This window comes from Brachyistius frenatus, unplaced genomic scaffold, assembly GCF_029030835.1.
Source record: "Brachyistius frenatus isolate BFR_SWC_R1_liver_20210118 unplaced genomic scaffold, ASM2903083v1 Contig_14, whole genome shotgun sequence".
NCBI lineage: Eukaryota > Metazoa > Chordata > Actinopteri > Embiotocidae > Brachyistius > Brachyistius frenatus.
The window spans coordinates 449658-469102 of record NW_027210613.1 but is presented as its reverse complement, the minus strand read 5'-3'; positions in this window follow the sequence as shown (position 1 = coordinate 469102).

Below are 19445 nucleotides of genomic sequence, written 5' to 3'. Positions count from 1 at the left end.
TTATGATATTGAAAACTTCACTGACAAGAGAGGGTAATAAAATTGTAAAAAAAAAAAAAAGAAATGACACTGGTCATCTTTATCTTTACATGAAAAGAAGTAACTGTTTGCCTGAGCAAGACCAAATGGACACTGAAGATACCCAGAGCTCACAAGCACATTGTGATTAACACATCCACACGCAGCGATTTTTTTTTTTTATGATATCTGATTGTTAATGCTTCAAATGCATATTCTCAGCTGTCAAATTATATTTCGCACACAACACACATCTGGTAAAAGAGGGTACAATTTCATTTTGATAAACGTATGTAATGTAATAAACACGGGAGCTGAATAAGATCTTTTAATGTCCAAGTGAAAACAGATTCCAACAAATTGATTTATGTTAACCATAAAAGCGCAGTGTGGTAGGGTAGGCATTCAGATCCTAAAAAGTAAAAGTACCCATATGTCAATGAAACATACTCCAATATAAATGGAAGTCTTGCATAAAAAAGTAAATGTACAGATGTATTGGCAGCAAAATGTAGTTGAAGAATTAAAGTAAAAGCATCTTTAGATTATAAATAATGAAGCATCAGTGTGTGAGCAGTATGCTACTCTATCGCCGCTTCTGGTGGAGTTTGAGCTATACTTTATACTAAGTTTTATATCCATGGACAGCAGGTAAATCTGAGGGGTCATGAGATGTCATGAGGAAAGCACTTTTTCTCTCATCTTTTCGTGGTATGATTTGTGGTGAGATATTAGATCATTCGAACATTTATTTACATGAAACCGTGTGAGAAGTTGACTTGAGAAGTTTGGTGGCATGTGAGTCACCACCTTGGATTAGTGGAGGCAGCTGATCTCTGTCACCCTTGTCGTATCCTGCTGCTACATTAGACTCATTAACGGACACAGATGAAAAGGTATGAGGGCTCCTTTATATGTCTTTTAACTATTTGCTGAAGTCATAAAGGCTCATTACAGCATTCATACACTTTTTTTGTGAAATAGGTATTGACAGATGGAATACCTACTGTTGTTGGTGCCATAATGAATTTGTTGTTGTAATTACTTAACCCCCCTCTGAAGTGATATGCTAACCTGCTAATAATGGGGCCAAGCAACATACAAACATACCATTATACCCAGTATATAAAAGTTCAAAGAACCCCAAAGCATCCCACCTTTTATAATCTGGATAACATTACTGTGTTCCATTTGGTCAAACTGTTTAATCCTCCACCCTACAAATTTTGACTCCTCATTAATTGCCTGATGAATGAAAAACATAATGTCAGCCATTTGCCTTCAAAACATAAACTTCATGGTGGTGCCAAGGGTGGTAACATTTTAAAATGGTACATCTCAAAGGGTAGAAGTACAAAGTTAATACATCAAAAATACTAACGAGAACATTTTTTGAATACATAAAAAAAGTACACAGTAATAGACACAAGTGTTATAAGCGGGAACCTTAAATGTTGTCAACATCCTAAAATGGATAAGTTTTGTTTTACTTTTAATATACAGAAATTAATGTGTGCCAGGGTCAAGAACACAAGGATATAAAATGCTATATCCCAAATGAATCTTAAATCGAACTGAGAGTTTGAAGAGTAAGTAAAAGCTGTTCCTTAAGAAGGAAGTTATCATGCTTGATACTCATGTAGGCCTTTCTCAGAGAAGCTTTGCCTCTCTTGCATGTGCCACTACTGGGTAACAGTGGTAGTGGGTCTGAATCAAACTTCCCCAGTATGTTCAGCTATTCAGATTTTTTTTTTTTTTGTTTCCCTCACATATGGCCTCACAATTAAATTACATACCTGCTCTACTGTTTTCCCTGTTATTGGAGATGTAGTCGGAGGTGCATTAAGTGAAAGTGGGTGTAAAAACCACAGATTGTTCCTTGGTAGTGAGCCAAGGAAAGTTGTAGCCTACTCTTTATAGAGATCAAATCAGCAGCATATGTTTCAAACTGGATGGAAGTTGAACTACTTTGTTCTTTAAAATCAAATTCGTAGATCTGTGCTCAGAATAATTTGTGTTTTGTAGAAATCTTAGAGGGTTTTTTTTGTATAAGGAAATCCTTCTAAGTCATTGTCCCTATTTTTTATTTGTTTTTATTGATGCTGCTTTCTAAATAGCCTCCTCTGCCTATACGTGATGTGCATCTAATTATAACATTTCAGATGGATAAACCTTCCATTATTGTCAGTCACAACACAATGTAAAAGCATATTTGGACATTTTGAGAAATGTGCTTATTTGCTTTCACAATGGGAGTTAAATGAGAATATCAATACCACCAGCAGCATCCAGTTAGCTTTGCATAACATTTAGAAACAGGAGGAGAATTGTATCTTGGCTCTGTCAAGACAATACAAATCCATTCAAGAATTATATGCTTAACTATTTTCTAATTATTTCATGGTGTCTTGTTATCTTTAGAGATGAGCTTTGTTGTGATAGATTTACATCTGAATCTAAATGGACACGAATGCTGAGGACAACATTTCTACGTACAAGCAAATAACTGACAAAGAAAAAGGCGCACTGCAAAATGTTCAGCCTTGCGTTTGACATGTGAGCCATACATTTCTATGAACTAAACGTCATCGGCATTGGTTACCCCACCCTCAGACCTAATGCATGACCGAGAGAGGAGCTTGAGGGAGGTCAGGCTGATCAGGCAGACAGATCAGGAAAAACAGAGGTGTACTTTTGGAGCACAACATGCACTCTCTCTCGGGAGCTCCCGCGGGGAGAATTGCACCGAAGGAGAGATACGGCATGATAGCAAAAAGGGATCCTTTTAACTTCAACACTTAATGAGAAACAGCGTTCTGATGCCTCTGGCCTGCTGCCTGCCCTTAGTTCGTCCGCGTATTGTAAATTACTCGTACGGTCAAGACTTTCATTGCAGTCAATTTCAGATTCTAGAGATCAACCGAAAACATCGTTCTACGACCGCATGTTAAGATACAGAGAGAAAAAAAGAATCGAGGCATTTGATCTCCCGCTGTGTTATGAAAGCAATATAATGGAGGTGCTGGTTTGGTTTCATATTAAAAAGACAGAAAAAACTTGTCGTTGAAAAGCTGTCTAGATCAAAAACAAAAATGTGCCAAAGGAAGATAACCTGCGATGACCGTGTGGGAAATATAATAAGGCTGCAAATTAACCTGAAACCACTTAACATATGTTCAGCTAAAATGCGTAAAGAAAGAAAATGCCACTAGATATTTGGCACAATGATAAAACAACAATACAAATGTTGTGCAATTTAATCAATAATTCATTCTTATAACAGAATAAAACAATAAAGATTTCCAGCTAAGAGTTATTTGATGTGCATATCTGCTATTTGCTTTCAAAATATCATTGTCTGACTTTTAAAAACACCATTTTTCTGTCAGAGGAACCCCTGACCAACCTCCCCAGTGAGGGAAATGCTATTCAGTTTTGCTCTCAGCTTATACCGTGGTCACTGTGTTCTAATAAAAGCCAGGCAGCAAGGGACAGTCATATTACTAAAGCTTTCAGTGCATTTGTTTTCAAGTGTCCTTGGTCTCTTAGTAACAGGAGGAAAAAAAGAGTTCAAAAATCAAAGCAAATGGTCAAATTGTCTCAAAGGTAATTTCTCATTATCCCTGTTATATGGTACCATGTTCAAAACAGCTACTTCCCACGACATCTCTCCCCTCTAAAAACTATTCCTCCTTGTGGAATCAATAAAGCTATATATCTATCTAAAAGGAATTTGTAGTGATGAAATATTTATCTTGTTAATTATTTTTCTGGTAATTACATTTGCAGATAAAGTTCTTGATTTTAAACCTTTAAGGTAAGGTTAGGGTCACACGGCCAGTGTTGTGGACTATCAAAAAAAGTAATAATAAAAATTTGAAAATTAAATTCATTGTAATCTGTTACAGTTACTGATAAAAAATAGTTACTATTCCAAATATTGGTGATGTCAAAGGGGTCACATCTGAATACATTATTTTTTATTAAAACGTTCATATGTAGAATACAATATTCATTCTGTTGCTTTATATCTTTTTGCCACAAATGCAGAGACAGGTTTTATTAATATGGCAGTATGAACTAAAATGTTTAGCATTATGTTTGATTGGTTCTTTAGCTTGAATTGCAAAAAGATCCAACTTTTTTTTTTTTTTTTTTTTTACCATTTATGCTTTTAAAATATTCTAATTTGATTTAATATTTACCCATTTCTGGGTTTTTTTGTCTGAACTACTACAAACTTTATGAAGGTGGAAGCAGAGGACAATTTATATAATTATATAAAGTATAGGCTTTTGGAAGAATGGAAAAAGAAAAAAAAACTTGTTATTCTACATCACAGCATTGTTGAGTGGTCGGAAAGCCAGGTGGTCATCGCAGGTGCCTCATGGGTATAAATTACCTAAGCAGAAGGCTGCTGGTTCAAATCCTGCCCAGCAGAAAAATGTCGAAAGTTAATTTCAGTGTTGGCAAAAACATTTTGAAAGTGTTTCAAATTTAAAACCTTTTACTTTAGTTTTAAAAATAATTAACTTTTTTCTAACTTTTGCAGGAACTTCGAACTACCTGTAAATATCTTTGTCTTATTCTGTCTTTCTATGCTCTCAAAATAAAGCTCAGATATAAAATCAGGATCAGCTGATTTATGGGTCAAAGCTGTAAGAATTAGCTCTCTGTCTCTTTCTGTATCAGAGTGGCCTAATGGTGAAGTGGTTAAAATGCTGGTCATCTAAGCAGATTCAAATCAATACTGGGGCTCAGTCAGCTCTTCTGGCATACGACATTTATACAATGGCAACACGCATGTACTGTCTCAGAACCTGTGTTTGTATATTGAACCTTTTCCAGCTTTTATGCTTTTTAACCCCAGTGCATCCATTTGAAAAACGATTACACTGCCTGTGTGGCATGATAGAAAAGCGCTCTGGTTGCATGCCCTTTAAATAAGGCCATTTTAAGTGACAACAACAAAACCTACTCCAGTTTTGAATTTTCCCCAAATTCCATACATCCATCATCAATGGACAATTTAGAATCAAAGGCCCCAAACCAGTTGAGGTTCTAACTAAGGCCCAGGCGACACACAAACCCTGAAACCTCCTGCTGAGAGGCAACAGTGCTGACCACTGCACCACCACCCTGTTTGGACCTGACTTATTGCCCAGTGAAACTATAATTACAATTCTAATGTCTAGCCATTCCACACTTCAAAAAATGACAACAAATTACCCCTATGGGCTATAGAGCTGAATTTTCTTCAGGACATCCTCTGCATTGTGACAAAACTTTGGCTCACTGCAACCTATGGTCAATTCAGAAGTCCATTACTCTATTTGTTAAAATATGCAAATCATCTAACATGTATAACTCCACAAATTTTTATTCAAATACTACCAAAAGTGACAAAGACATTCTTTTGAAAACGAGATAAGTTTTTCAAAGGGGTTCAGTTTGGTCACAAGGTGAGCCAATAGTGGTATTCTATATCTTCTTGTAATTTGCACTGCATGCACAACATTTTCTGTTTCCCCAAACATTTGATCAAACTTCCCCGAGATAAGCCTTGGGCAGGTCTTGAGCCCTTAACCTTCTGGCTATGAGGTAGCAGTGCCAACCACTGCACCACCGTACCGCCATCTTCACTGCGATACACCTGACATCATTAGAATGATATGTGATTTTTTTTTTGGACGTGTAATATCTTCCTGTCAAGTTGTGAGATGTTTGTGAAAATGCATGGCTCCCTGGTGGTGCAGTCACCTTCTCTGTAGACCTAAAAATCCATGATTGAAATCTACTTGTGGACAAGTGCAACTGGTCAGCAATGTTGCAATGCGTGCAGGTAGTGTTCTTGTTGTCTTCTACTGCTTGCAATTTGCTTGGGCCCCGATTATTGCCACTTGCAGTTATTCTATTTCTATTAGAATCATGTCAAACACTGAATAATCAAATAGAAATTTATCACAGAATGACCTTAATACACCCCCCAAAAAATCCTATATTTTGACCTTCACATTAATGTCAGCTCTTGCATTTTTAAGAAACATTCTACGTGAGATATTTATTGTTCAGGTATTTTGGAATATATTGTTTGTTGATTTAATATGTTTGAGGTTATACCTTATTAATTACACCTAAAAAGGTAAACGTATTTGTATCTCCATCATGGCCAAGCAAAGGCAGTTCAATTCAATGTAGAACTGTGCAGAGTGAATGAGGACTTTCCAACTGTGTCACTGGAAGTTATCGGCATTACCAAGTACGACTGCGGAGTCATCATAAAGCTTGAAAAAAAATCTTTATCCTAGGAGCTTGCACATGTACAAAACTTCTGTGATTTTCACAGCAATTTGAAAATGCCAGATGGCTGTCACATGTAATATGTGGTTTAGGTCAGGCTGAAATCCACAGTTCGTTTCTCCTCTGCGCACTCCAATAGTTCAACAATGAAACAAAATGGACTCGTAGAGTGAGAGTGAAGTGGGACCGATGGGAGCTTACCCTCTGATTCAAGTAATAGCCCAGCCTTTTACCACTTCAGAACAGACTGTCATGATACTCATGACCAGGAAAAAAGCGGGGTTTATTTTGGTGGCAAAGGCAGGAAACTAATGATAACATCTCATTATCTCTTCCCATTTGTCAATTTGATGTTAAATGGTCATCAGACTTGCAGATACTGATTTACCATGTGTCGCAACAACTGCCTCTTTATTTTGACAAAATGCCATCCGTGTTGACGTGGGGGTATTTGAACACCTCACCACTCGTGCTGTTCTTAGATCAAGAAGAGAAGAGGAATAATAATAACATTACACAGAGTGGAAGAGGTGGCAACAAAGGCAATTCAAAAGAAAAAAATAAATAGTTTGTTAGATGAAATATGATTTGGCAAAGTTAGACATGAGAGAGTTCACCTGCACCTATATCCATAATATCATACTATATATTTCATAGATTCATCTTCATCTAAAATAAACACTTCACTTTAAAAGCAGCACAAAAACACCATAGTCTATAACAAATTATAATGTAGTCTACTTGTAAGCAACTATATAAGGACAATTATAACATTGCAAGTCATGTTTCATATTCTTACAACTGTGTTTTACTATAATTTTAATTAATGATCTGTTTAGAAGCCTTCACTTATGTGTGGAAGAGTTAAAGTTGTTGAGAACTACATAAAAAAATAAACATTTAAAAATATTATAAACTGCCTCTGAGTGCTGCAGGGCAATTTGGAGTAATGAATCACCAAAATACTACCTTATAAAATAATCCAAACAGGGTAATCTGCAGGGCCCAATTTAATTACTCATAGTAATTATAATTGTTTTTAAAGGGTTTTGTCACTTTCATTTCTAATCAAAAGAAGATGTTCTTATCATCAGTTCTAGTGATGGTGCGGCTGTGAATCAGTCCTCTCAACTAGATTTTATTATGAGCTATTACAAAGGGGAAATTACACGAGGGAAATTTCATCCACATTAATTATTCCTATCCATATGGAACATCATGGAGACTAATTCTTTTTCGCTATCAGGACTGCCTGTTCGGTTAATCTAATAGCGCAGCACTGACAGTGATGACCACATGAGTGGCCAACTGGCATATGATGAATAAACCCACATTTCATAAACCCCCCCAAAAGCTGCAATACTCATATGAACAGCTGTCTTTTCTGTGGTTTGTTGTCAGTTTAACACTAAAAAACAAATCTCAGATGAGATCACACCAAGCCTCAATTATATGGGGAAAAATGATGATACAATATCAAACATCCAAGCCTCTATTGCAGGATGTTAATAGATTTTTTTCTTTTTCTTTTAACTGGTGTATTCATTTTCACTATAATGCACAGAATCCTTTTATTGCTCTCTAATTGTCTCCAACACAAGTTCTTTTCATGCATTTTGCCCAACAAGATGGCCCTGCAGTGTGGAGGATCTGAACGACATTAACTACCTGTCACAGAGTACGAAATCATTTTTAGCTTCCTCTCCAGATGTTTTGGAGCAGGAAAAAAAAAAGGCTGTGAAAGCCTGGCGCTAAACATAACACTGCAGCAAACACTCTGAACTTAGATCCCCACCATTAGCCATAAGGTGATGACACAAGTATCAAACCTTTCTCCACATGTGACTAGCACATTTTTGGTCCATGGTACTGTTGACCGGTTTTGCGGGACAAAACCATGCCGGTGTCACGTTTTGCTTCACCCAGGCGTTAAAAGTACGCAGGGAACAGTGAAGAAGAAGGAAGTCAAGTGACGAAGTACCAAGTGTGATAAAGTGTGCATAGGGAGGAGGTCAGTGGTGGTTGTATGGGATGGGTGTTTGAGTCGGTGAGAAAGTAACATAAGAAAGTTAATGACATAACCTAAAGTATTTAACCTACTTAAGCAACTTATGTGACATATATTACTTGCCTAAAACGACTTATTTGAACCCAAACCACGATCTTTTCCTAAACCTACCCAAATAGGTTTCGTGTTAAAACCTAACCAAATTGCGACCCTGTCACATTTAACCCAAACCATGATCTTTTTTTCTTCTTTTTTTTTAAGCCTAACAACATGGTTTTTGGTTTTTAAACCTAAGGCACGTTACTTGTCATGCCTAAGCAAGGCAAAATGTGACACTTACATGGTATCCTCCAGTGGACTGACAGGTGAATTACATGCTTTGGCATGATACCAGATTAGAAGAAAAACTCCTTTCATTTGCTTCTCGGCCCTCTTACCTGTCAGATTGCTGGTTTTCAAATTTACAGGTGTCGTCAACATGCTCATTCTTCCTTGAAGGATGCCAGCAGTTGTCAGGCAGTTGTTTGATGGAGTTTTCTTAGGGGCCCAAAGGTGCTTTTTATTATTATTATATACTGTCCAGTATGAAGAAGTCATTATAATCCTGCTGATTGTCACAATGTCTTGGAACCTGCGTCTGAGATTGAAAGGCATGGGCCACATATTATAATGATAAACTAAACACTTCAACCCTCGGTCCAAATACTAATAGCCTTTTCCATCAAACACAGTGCCATAAACAAGACATTGGTACAGCTATTAATTGCACTCACCTAGTTTATGGGTGGCAGTAATTACATCTGGGCAAGGAGCACCTGAGCTAATGAAGATTATACCTTTCCCACAATACAAGCCTCTATAAGTGCCCCACAATGCTGTTCATAGGGTTTTATTTTCTTACGTCTTTGCAGGCTTGTCCTGACACTGGTATTTAATTTGTTGGTGACGAGGAATAGATTAAGGAGGCTTGATAGTCATTATGCTGCAGCTGTGTTTGGGAAGAAAATAGAACAAACCCCGAGCCTACAGCTCCAGAAAACACACAGACCCCGGCCATTCATGCAAAGCAGCTAAAAAAGTTGGAATGAACAATAGAATTAATAATGTCATACATTAAACTTAACTTTCTCAACAAAAAAAAGTCTCCAGGAGCAGTGCCATGCTACGAAGATTTTTTGATTGGATGTGTATGGCGATGAACAATGCAGACATTGTTGTAAATTCCATGGGGACCCAGAAAAATATATACCATATATATATATATATATATATATATACACAAAGGAAATATGTACAAAGGAAATGGTCATACAAATAAACAGAAGTAGGTCCTGTATATACTTAAAGAGACCAAGATTGGGACTTGGCTGGTCAGAGCCAGGGAGACACACTAAATGCATACATGTTTTAATGTGCACCCACAGAGGGTTTTGCATTAAGAAGAATTTCCTTGGAATATATAAGCGTGGAAAGAAGATGTCATTGCAATGAATGGGCAGCCATGTTTGGAATCATTACATTACATCTGTGACTGACATGCTGCATTCATGCAAATAAATCATAGATTTACTGTGTCTTCATTATCTTCTGTCAAAACTGGATCCTCAGGACTTCACTTAATGAGATGCAGCAATCATTAGCTAATTACAGTGTTTATCAGGAGGAGTTATAGATTATGCTGTCTATCTACAATGGAAATCAATTTAATCATTCCGTCTCTGAAATGAAATCACACTTTCTTAATTAAAACCTGAATTAAGATAAATTGCTTAGGAAAATGTGTCAAACAATCTTTTGATGATTTAATATTTCAAACCAGTGTTTCTTCAGGGAGGACTTTTGGGTATTAAGGCCTCAAAGTGATGCATGTCCCTATTTTCTCTACGAATATTACATAGAATTAATGAGCCACACAGTAGATTTGACGCACAGTGTGTTGACTTTTGCAGGTCTAAGTCAGTCTGCTTTTTAATGGGGAAGTGTCCGCGGAGGCAAAGCAAAACAAAGATGCGATGAGTAATTGGGCCATTTATGGGAACAACACTGTCAGGTGAAAAACAGTATTTAAGCCATGATGTTCAATTTTGGTGCTGATGTGATGTACTGGCAGAAGTTGACCCAGCTGCTCTGAGATGTACTCTGAGTTTTCAGTCATGCTGGCTCAGTCTGTATTAGAAGAAATTGCCATGACATTTTGTAGACGTTGTCAGACGATGCATCCTAATGACATGTTTCAATGACTTATCATGCAGGGCTACAAACGGCTACAAAAAGGAGAGTATACAAACTTTGCAAACTTTTCTCCTATATAGTGAAAAGACTTGGCACACACAATTTTGTGCAGACACTCGTTTTTCCCAAACTACATAACCTCATGAGTTTGGTGTTTACCCAACAGTCCCAGAGCCAACATGAGGTTGATATAAGTAAAACATCTCTGTCGCTATTGGGCAAATTTTTGCACCAAATTTAGCTAAAATCCATAAATTATTCTTGACCACCCTCATTCGAACAGCATTCTAATTGTACTTTTGGTTAATGACCAAATAGCTGCGAAACTATTGATATTGCCATATTTAGTATCAATTAGCATGTAGCAATCTAAAACTTAACGTTTAAAGTCAGATAGTGATTAAGGTAAACATTTTAAATCTGTTAAATATTAGCATGTTAGAACTGTCATTTTAAACATGTCAGCACACTGACATTAACATTTAGCTGAAAGCACTGCTGTCCCTAATTACAGCTTCACATACAACGCTGCTGGCATGACCATAATCTTGTGTTTATACTGTAGGCTGATTCCCCCCTAATTGCATTCATTCATATTTTGCAATTATGCACTGAGCTCCCTTGCTTTTCCTCACACTACATGTGTTTAATGTCAAAAAGGAACATGGTTTTAAGGGCAGTAGAACCATGAAAGTGGTCTTTTTGTTCAAAGCTGTTTGTAATGTCCTGGCTGGTACCACAGTTGAAATGCTGCCAACAGGTTTTATAGCACAGTATTCTTTGTTTTAAATCCTTAAAGGCTTTATGCCACTGTTTTTGTTAATATTTTTTCTTGTTATTTATCCTGAGCTTTTAATTAGTTGCCCTCTTTTTTCAGATTTCACTTAGCTCAGCATTGCAGTACTGCAGAAATGCCAGCCACCAAAAACTTTGATTGTTGTTTAGATGTTGGCCCAGAAATAAGAGTTATGTCTTTTTTTCAAGCAATGTTACATGGGAGGATGTGCTTTAGTGTCATTATTGGTACGGCGGCTATGCGCATCGGTCCTGACTGAATAAATGTTCCCTGTGGAGTTTTCATGTAAAGAAATCTATTTTATTTTTATTTTTACATTCAACTTTTTCAACAATTTTGAAAGCTGATATTTTGAATATCTGAAACCTGCATGATATACATCGGTAGTCGGATCACCAACGCATTATTTCTCCCCGGCTTGTTGCATTGTTACCAAAAGTCAATATAGATTACTACCCACTTGTGTGTGTGTCAACGTCATGTGTGTCTTTGTATGTTACTCTCAAAACATTGCTCCATAGACCATAAAGGTCAAAGATTTCAGAAACATTAAAGGGAATGTAATTGCTCAATATTTCACAATATACAGTTTGATATTACACCTCTGTGACTATAAACTGTCAACATGTGGTTCACAGTTAAAGAATTAAGACAAAGACAGCAATAACGTCCATGGCTGGGAGGTCGAGCAGAAATGTGACGAGATCGACCACCGCCTGTTTTTCACACATATTGTTTCTCCTGAGGAGATCGAAAGGTGTTAATATCCGACAGGATATTTTAAAAGCAGTATGCCAGTCACTTATTAAATCAGTCTTCACATTCAGCATTGCATCCTGGTACAACGTCCTCAAAGAGAAAAGCAAAAAAAAAAACCTACAAGAATCATGAAACATGCGACCAAAATCACAGACACCACTCAAACCCAATTCTCAGACCTTTACAGTCATGTAGTAATTAGAAAGGCAGCCTCCATCTTTAAAGACCATCCACACCTCCTTCAGCACTCCTTCCAGCACCTCTAGCCAGAAAGAGAGCTTCGAAAAAAAACTCCTTTATTTCCACTGCAATGTCAATTCTAAACAATGCTAATACGATTGTCAGCACTTTTTAAACAAACATGCTATTATTTCTTATTTGGTTACAGAATTGTGTCCGAATGCAATTTTATGTAAGTGTTTCATGGGTGCATTATTTAATGTCGCCCCAACCAAAGCTAATTTTCTATCATTAGGTGATGAACAATCAAGTTTTTTGAGCCTTGAATTTTGATTCAAACTTTTTTTGATAATTGCATTTACTTGTTTCATTTAATTTCACTTCATTGACAACCATTCATAGTTTTTACATGCAGGTGATTCGGCTCCATATTGACATTGTTGCATCACATCATTTCTGAAGGTTTGTCAGCTGCACATTCATGCTGTTAATAGTCCGTTCTACCACAACCCAAAGGTGTTGAAACCAGATTCAGATATGGGGACTGGAGCAGCCACTGAAGTCAATGTACTCAGTCCAGTTTGACTTTTTCTTGGCGACATGTTGCGTCATAGAAGATGGTAAATTGTGGCCATAGAAGGTATGTCAGCAAAAAAATGGCATTCAATGCATGAGTGATTAAGGAGCTCAAAGAGCGCTAAATAACAACCCTCCTAGCTTTGCACCACCATCATCAACCATTAATTGTTGACATAAGGCATGTTGGAGCTACTGGTGCATGCTGCTAATGTCAAACTTAGAAAAATAAATGGAGATTCATCAGACTTGGCTACATTTTTCAAGTCTTCAAATGTCCAGTTTTTGTGCAAAAAAATGATTTTCTTTGCTGACAGGTGAAACCTAACGTGATCTTTTGCTGCTGTTATTGCCCATCCCCTGCCAGGTTGGACATGTTGTGCTTTCTGGGAGTGGTAAACTGAGTTATTGCAACCTTCCTGTCAGCTCCAACCCGTCTAGCCATTCTCTTTTTACCTCTTTTATCAACAAGGCTGTTCTGACACTTACTGGATATACAGTATTTTTTGTTTTTCACATTGTTATATTGAGATTGTTGTGCGTGAAAATCCCAGCAGATCAGCAGAACAACTCAAACCGGCTGTCAATCAAAAGTCTAAATAATTTATATCACATTTTATTTTCCCCGTTCTGATGTTTATATATATATATTACATATCTGCATGCATTTATGCCATGGTACTGCTGCCACATGATTGGCTAATTGGAAAATCGCATGAATAAGCAGGTGCAGAGGTGTTCCTAATAAACTGCTTAGTAAAAGTAAAAGTAAAAGAGTGGTTGTCACCAAAACCATTATTAATATTTTGAATCCTGCACCGTTCACATTCACGGCACATTGTAATGATTTGTGGGGCGTTACCTCCACCAGCTGTCAGTATGCATTACCACCCTTCAGCGTGTGTATACATGTATCCTATAGTTGTTTTGATGGATCGCCATGATATTTTGTTCATTTATTTTCCCCATAGCAGGTAAAGTAAACATGCCTTTTCCTCTAGCGCCACCATGAGGTTCATATTTGTGGTTCAGAGTGAGATTTGACACCTATCTGATAATTTTCTATGAAATTGACAACTGATATTCAAGGTCTCTGGAGGAACCTCCACCCATCCTCTCATACCTCCACTAGGTCCCCACATGATGGATAAGCTTGACGGATACCAGGAAACTCTGCAATGACAATAATGGTTTGAAGTGATGGGACAGCTTTGGTGACCCTCTGCCTTTTCTTATGTTGTAATATCGAGACAACTCTGGGTTTGGTTTGCTGGGAACTATGACATTCACAAAACAGATAGTCTTAGATTTAAGTCCATCAACTCCACATACACCTGCCTGAAAATGAATGCAGAACATTTGTAATGTTAAGAGTCGCCCACTTGATGGCAGCATTGTAACTTAAAAAAACAGTCAGTGCTTGAACATATGTGCATATAATTCAACCTGCTGTCAAGACTATACAGTACTGAGAAATTGCCAAATTAGCATTATGGATGTGTACAGTGTAATAACAACTTAGGCCGTGCTGTTAGAAGTGATGTTGAAAAGCCTTCACAATTTAAATAAAAAAAAAAAAAAAAAAAAAAACAACCTTAATTAGCATAAATATCAATGAATTGTGAGTTGTATTGTGGTTCAATATAAGTCTATGTGTCTGCCATGTTCTGGTTGGGTATTTATTTTATTTATCTATTTTTGGTGAATATAAACACTCATTTTGACTGAATATCATTAGCACAATACTTTTACATTTGAGTTGACTGTTTAGTTTAGTATTTCTACTGCCACAGAAAAAAATGGTCTTGATGACTTGTGTAATTTCCTTCCCCCTTTACCTTGGAAAACAAAAAGCACTGGGGAATTGTGCACAAATAAATATACAGCCCTGGTAAAAACACTGTCACAACTTCTATTCAAACAATCACACAGTAATGCTATAGCAATAAAGAAAGTTCCCAGACTGTTTTTAATCCTTGAGGAGTGCTCATTTAGTTATTTCCTGTTGACTTGTTTTTGAAGAGTGTTCTTTGTTTCTTCCAGATTAAAATTCAATCAGGAAAAAAAAAAAAAAACTCAGTGGAGTGTAATAAGAAAAACAAAAATAGCCCTGCACAGCCAGCCAGGAGGTATTGAACACCATTTGTGTCTCATTATTTATTGTGAAGCCATACACTTTTTTTTTTTTTTTTTTATTTTTTTTTAAAGACATGTCCTTTTCTCCACGCTACTCAGAATTATGCACAGCCTGTAGTGGAGTTTCCATGCTTCACTGCTTACTAAATCAACAATTCCCCCAAAGCCGGGCATCGTTGTCAAGCACATCATGCCAGGGCCCATTTTGATGACATCATCACTGCTGTCACTCTCATTGCGGACAGACCCCTCTGGGTAAAAGGGTGTCATGGACTGCTGCACACCCATATCTGGTCGTTCATTGCCCAACACAGCGGTATCCCCTATCAGAAGTCCCTGCAGTGTTGCTTTGCAGCAGCAGATTATACTTGATGACTTCATCTTAATCACATTCAGTTTCATTTTCTTTTATCTGCGCAGCGGCCATGCCACACTGGGTGCGAAACATTCCACAAGTGGGTGCACAAAGCACTCCTCTGAGCATATGCATTCACCCACAGGGACACAAAACACACACACACAAGTTGACACTTGCACATAAGTCTGCTTTTGTTTAATTTGAAGGAAAACTTTCCACCCTAATGCCACATGGTTAACATTACTTTTAAATGGCAGAGACTTCTGACTAATCTACAATAACTAATCTGAATAATACTACTGGATTTGCTTTTTGATGTTTAACCAATCACACTGCCCATAAAATCTAACACGCAAATGGAAAACATGCACACTTTTAGTGAAGAATACATCTCTTCATTTATAAAGCATCACAGATGCTTTATAAATGTTTGTTCTTATGCATAATGCAAGAAAAGTGGGTTCACATATCCCTTATATCTTTTTTATACTTTACAAATGAAACACAGCTCATATTCTTTAAGATATTAGGAGCTGTAACTTTTTCAGATGCAAAACTGAAGGCCTCTATGTCTTTGTCAAATAAAGTTGGATTAAAGGAAATCACATTCATTTCTGTCACTTTACTTGATGACATTTATAAGAAATTCTATGAAACTAACACACAATTAAACCGTTAATAATTGAGATGAGAACAGTTCTCCATAAGTTTGACATTTTGTCTGTCATGTTCTTCAATACAGTGATACATGATGCAAAGGAAGGAATAATCAAATGAAAAGAACAAAGACAAAATTACAAACTTTATGATTTTTGTTTTGAAATTTTCCCCAAATTCAGTGTTAAAGTTAAGCTTTTCAGAAGTATCATTGGCATTGCCACGAAGTGAAGCTAGCTGAACAGCAGTTAACATGACAGTTTCATTCATATGTAAATTGCATTTTACTGTTGTAGTTGGTTAAGGTGGAGCTGTTCTATATACTGCTGGGTAGCCTCAGCCATAGCAATGCCTCATGTGTATAGGGTCATCATAAGTTTTATATGAAAAATGTAAAACAACTGAAAACAGTAGCTGACAAATACATGTAGTGGTATGAAACATTTAAATAGCCTACCAAATTCCGCCATTGCTTTAATTATTACTTTTGATAAAAATGTATCAAACCAAATTCATACAAGGGCTGAACGCTTGGCAGAACTACTGTGTCATCAACTGTGAAATCAAAATTCACCGCTACTGTATTACAATATAAACTATTATTATTGTGAGGTGTCAGACATATTCATACTTGTTGATAACTGGGTCTGCATTGATACAAATGCATGTTAACACGAATGACATTTAAACCCTTTTCCATTCATTCTTCTAATGATAATGAAAATGAATAACTGTTCAACAACAGTGCAACTCTTTTGCATTGTACCATATCATGTTAAAGAGTCTGAGAATTTATACTGTGGAAAAGTTAAGATACATTCAAACAATCTGCAGTTGTCGTGGACAAAGCATTGAATGTAAAGCAGCCTGGACTCAGTGCTGAAATGAGCTGGGACTCTTCACTGGTCTTTGAACACTTTTGACCTTGCTCTGACTGCAGACACACACTTAGAGAAACATGGTTTTCTCAGACATGGCAGAGGGCCAAAATAAATAACCTGCCCTCAGAGTGTCGGCAGAACCGCAAGAAATCCAAAACCAGGACCCGGCCCAGCGGCACTCACTCACAGGGCTATCAGCGAATGACTTGCTGAAATTTTAATTGTCCGAATGCATCATGTGGTTTGGAAACAAAATCAAATCAGGACGGATCATCCTTCCTCTTTGACACCCGTCCAAAGGAGAGTAGCATTTTTGATTAGGGTTTCATTTATTTATTTTAGGTGGCTCTGATTTCAAGGTCAGGTTACACCAACTTGGGGGACAAACAGATGACATTGTATGGATAGGTAATTCAAGAGTCTGCATGCTTCGATCCTCACAGATAAGAGGGAGATAAGAGACAGGTGTCTTGTAGAATAGAGGACATCCATCTAGAAATTCAATCGCCAAAGCTCAGTCAAAAATGGTTTCCATGAAATAAAGAGATTGATATCAATACCTTCCTTCAATTAAGAAGATCAGAAATTCATACCTGCTGCTAATTCATCTTCAGTAACAGCTTCTCTTCGCTTAACCACTTTTTATTTCAACATGACAGCTTCTTATTAGCAGCACATACTTGATTAAACAATATGTGGCTTTTTTTTTTTTAATACTATGAGTTGGAAGTGAATGTGTGTGAGTGAGTGTTTTACTGTCCTCACTACACGGCTGCAGACGTGTCCCCTCCCGTCCAGACTCACCATTGGATCACTTGTCTAATGTCACCACACCAGTCAGGTATTACAGCTGTAAATGTGATTAAAGAAATGCTAGAAGTCAGGACAGTAGACAGGACAGCGCTTGTAAGAAGCAGCACAGTGTGTGTGCGTGTGTGGGTCAAGTTTGTGTGTGTAATGGGTTACTGTAAGTCAGGCACAATGTGACACTGAAAGATTTGAATTTATGCCTGAATATGGAATAGAAACCCACTTTTTTTTGCACATATAAGACCAGTCTTAATACTTAAAATGAGATTTTTGCAAATGCATGGCAGTCGCTGAAGCTGAGCCTCCTCTGTTTTTTCTCAGTTCCCATCCTTCTGAAAAGCAAAGCTCGCAGTGGTGAGTTGCTGAGGGTGCATCTTTAAACCCACTGGAAGCCTGGGTGAGTGATGGCACGGTACGACGGTGAGCAAATATTGGAAAAGGGTGATGAACATCTCTGACATTCAAGGTAAGGACATATGGTCAGTTAAAAAAAAAAAAAAAAAAAAAAAAAATCAATGATATTCTACTCAGCAACCAATGAGGACCAAATGAAGTGAGACCTAATGCAGTCACCTTTTAGAGCAGCCACACCAAACTGATGTCTCATAATGCAAACAGACAAAAATATTTCATGATTTAAATGAAGGTCAAACTATAAAAAAACAATGATTAAACTGATTCTTCAGATTATGATTATTAAATGTTATCTATCAATTTATAACACAGGGCCTTGGAGGCTGAATAGTGTGGTGGAATTGAATGTGCCATCTTCACAGGTTATTAATAATCGTCCAGGCCATTAATAATTGGACAGTAAATATTCATTACAAGCCTCCATATCATGACACATAAAGGCTATGTCTGGCCAATTAAAAATGCATAAGGAGTAATGGGACTTTATGAATAACTTAGCAGATGCCTTTCAAATGCTAGAGCATGGCGAGAGCTACCAAGGACGTATACAAAATGACACTTTCAATATATATCATACTACAACACAGATAAAACTAAAAGTTTAAATCTGAAGACTTTAATATTTGATTCGTTGCCTGTTATTTTTTTAAGTTCTTGACAATCAAAAGAACATTAACATTAATACTTTGCATTCTTAATACATGGAGCATAAATTACAACACTACATACGGCTAATTATAGGGTTTTAAAAATAATCTAACTGCACTATTTTGGCTTTGTAGCATTTTTTGATATTCATGCTTTCTGATTGTTCATCCAGTGTGTTATAGATGACCAGTAGATGTCAGATTTGTACAAGAAACTACCTCAATCCTGAGACTCCCACATTCACTATCACCCTTATGCCTTCACAACATACAGACACATGGTATCCAGAATGGAGCCCAGCTGACATGGATTTCCACACCACATATACAAACAAAAGGTGTTCATACATAAAAATGAATCATAAGCTTGATGTAATGATGTAAGATTTTGATATTTGTGTCCATACCGACATTTTGTTTCCAAGGTTGGATGAGAGTAGGGTCAGCAGCAGAGCAGCTTCCGTGAAGTCGGTATAGACTCTGCGTTGCTGCTTAATGACGCTTCCTCACGCTTGAATTTTGCTGACATGGAGGAGCGAATTGTGAGAGCTGCTACCGACGGTTGTGCGACAATCCTGGTTTTAGTGTGTCACCTGTGGACACTTCTGTGCCTCCTAATGGACGCCAGGGCTGCATCCAAAATCGCTCCCTGTTTGCTGTATGGTGCAGTATA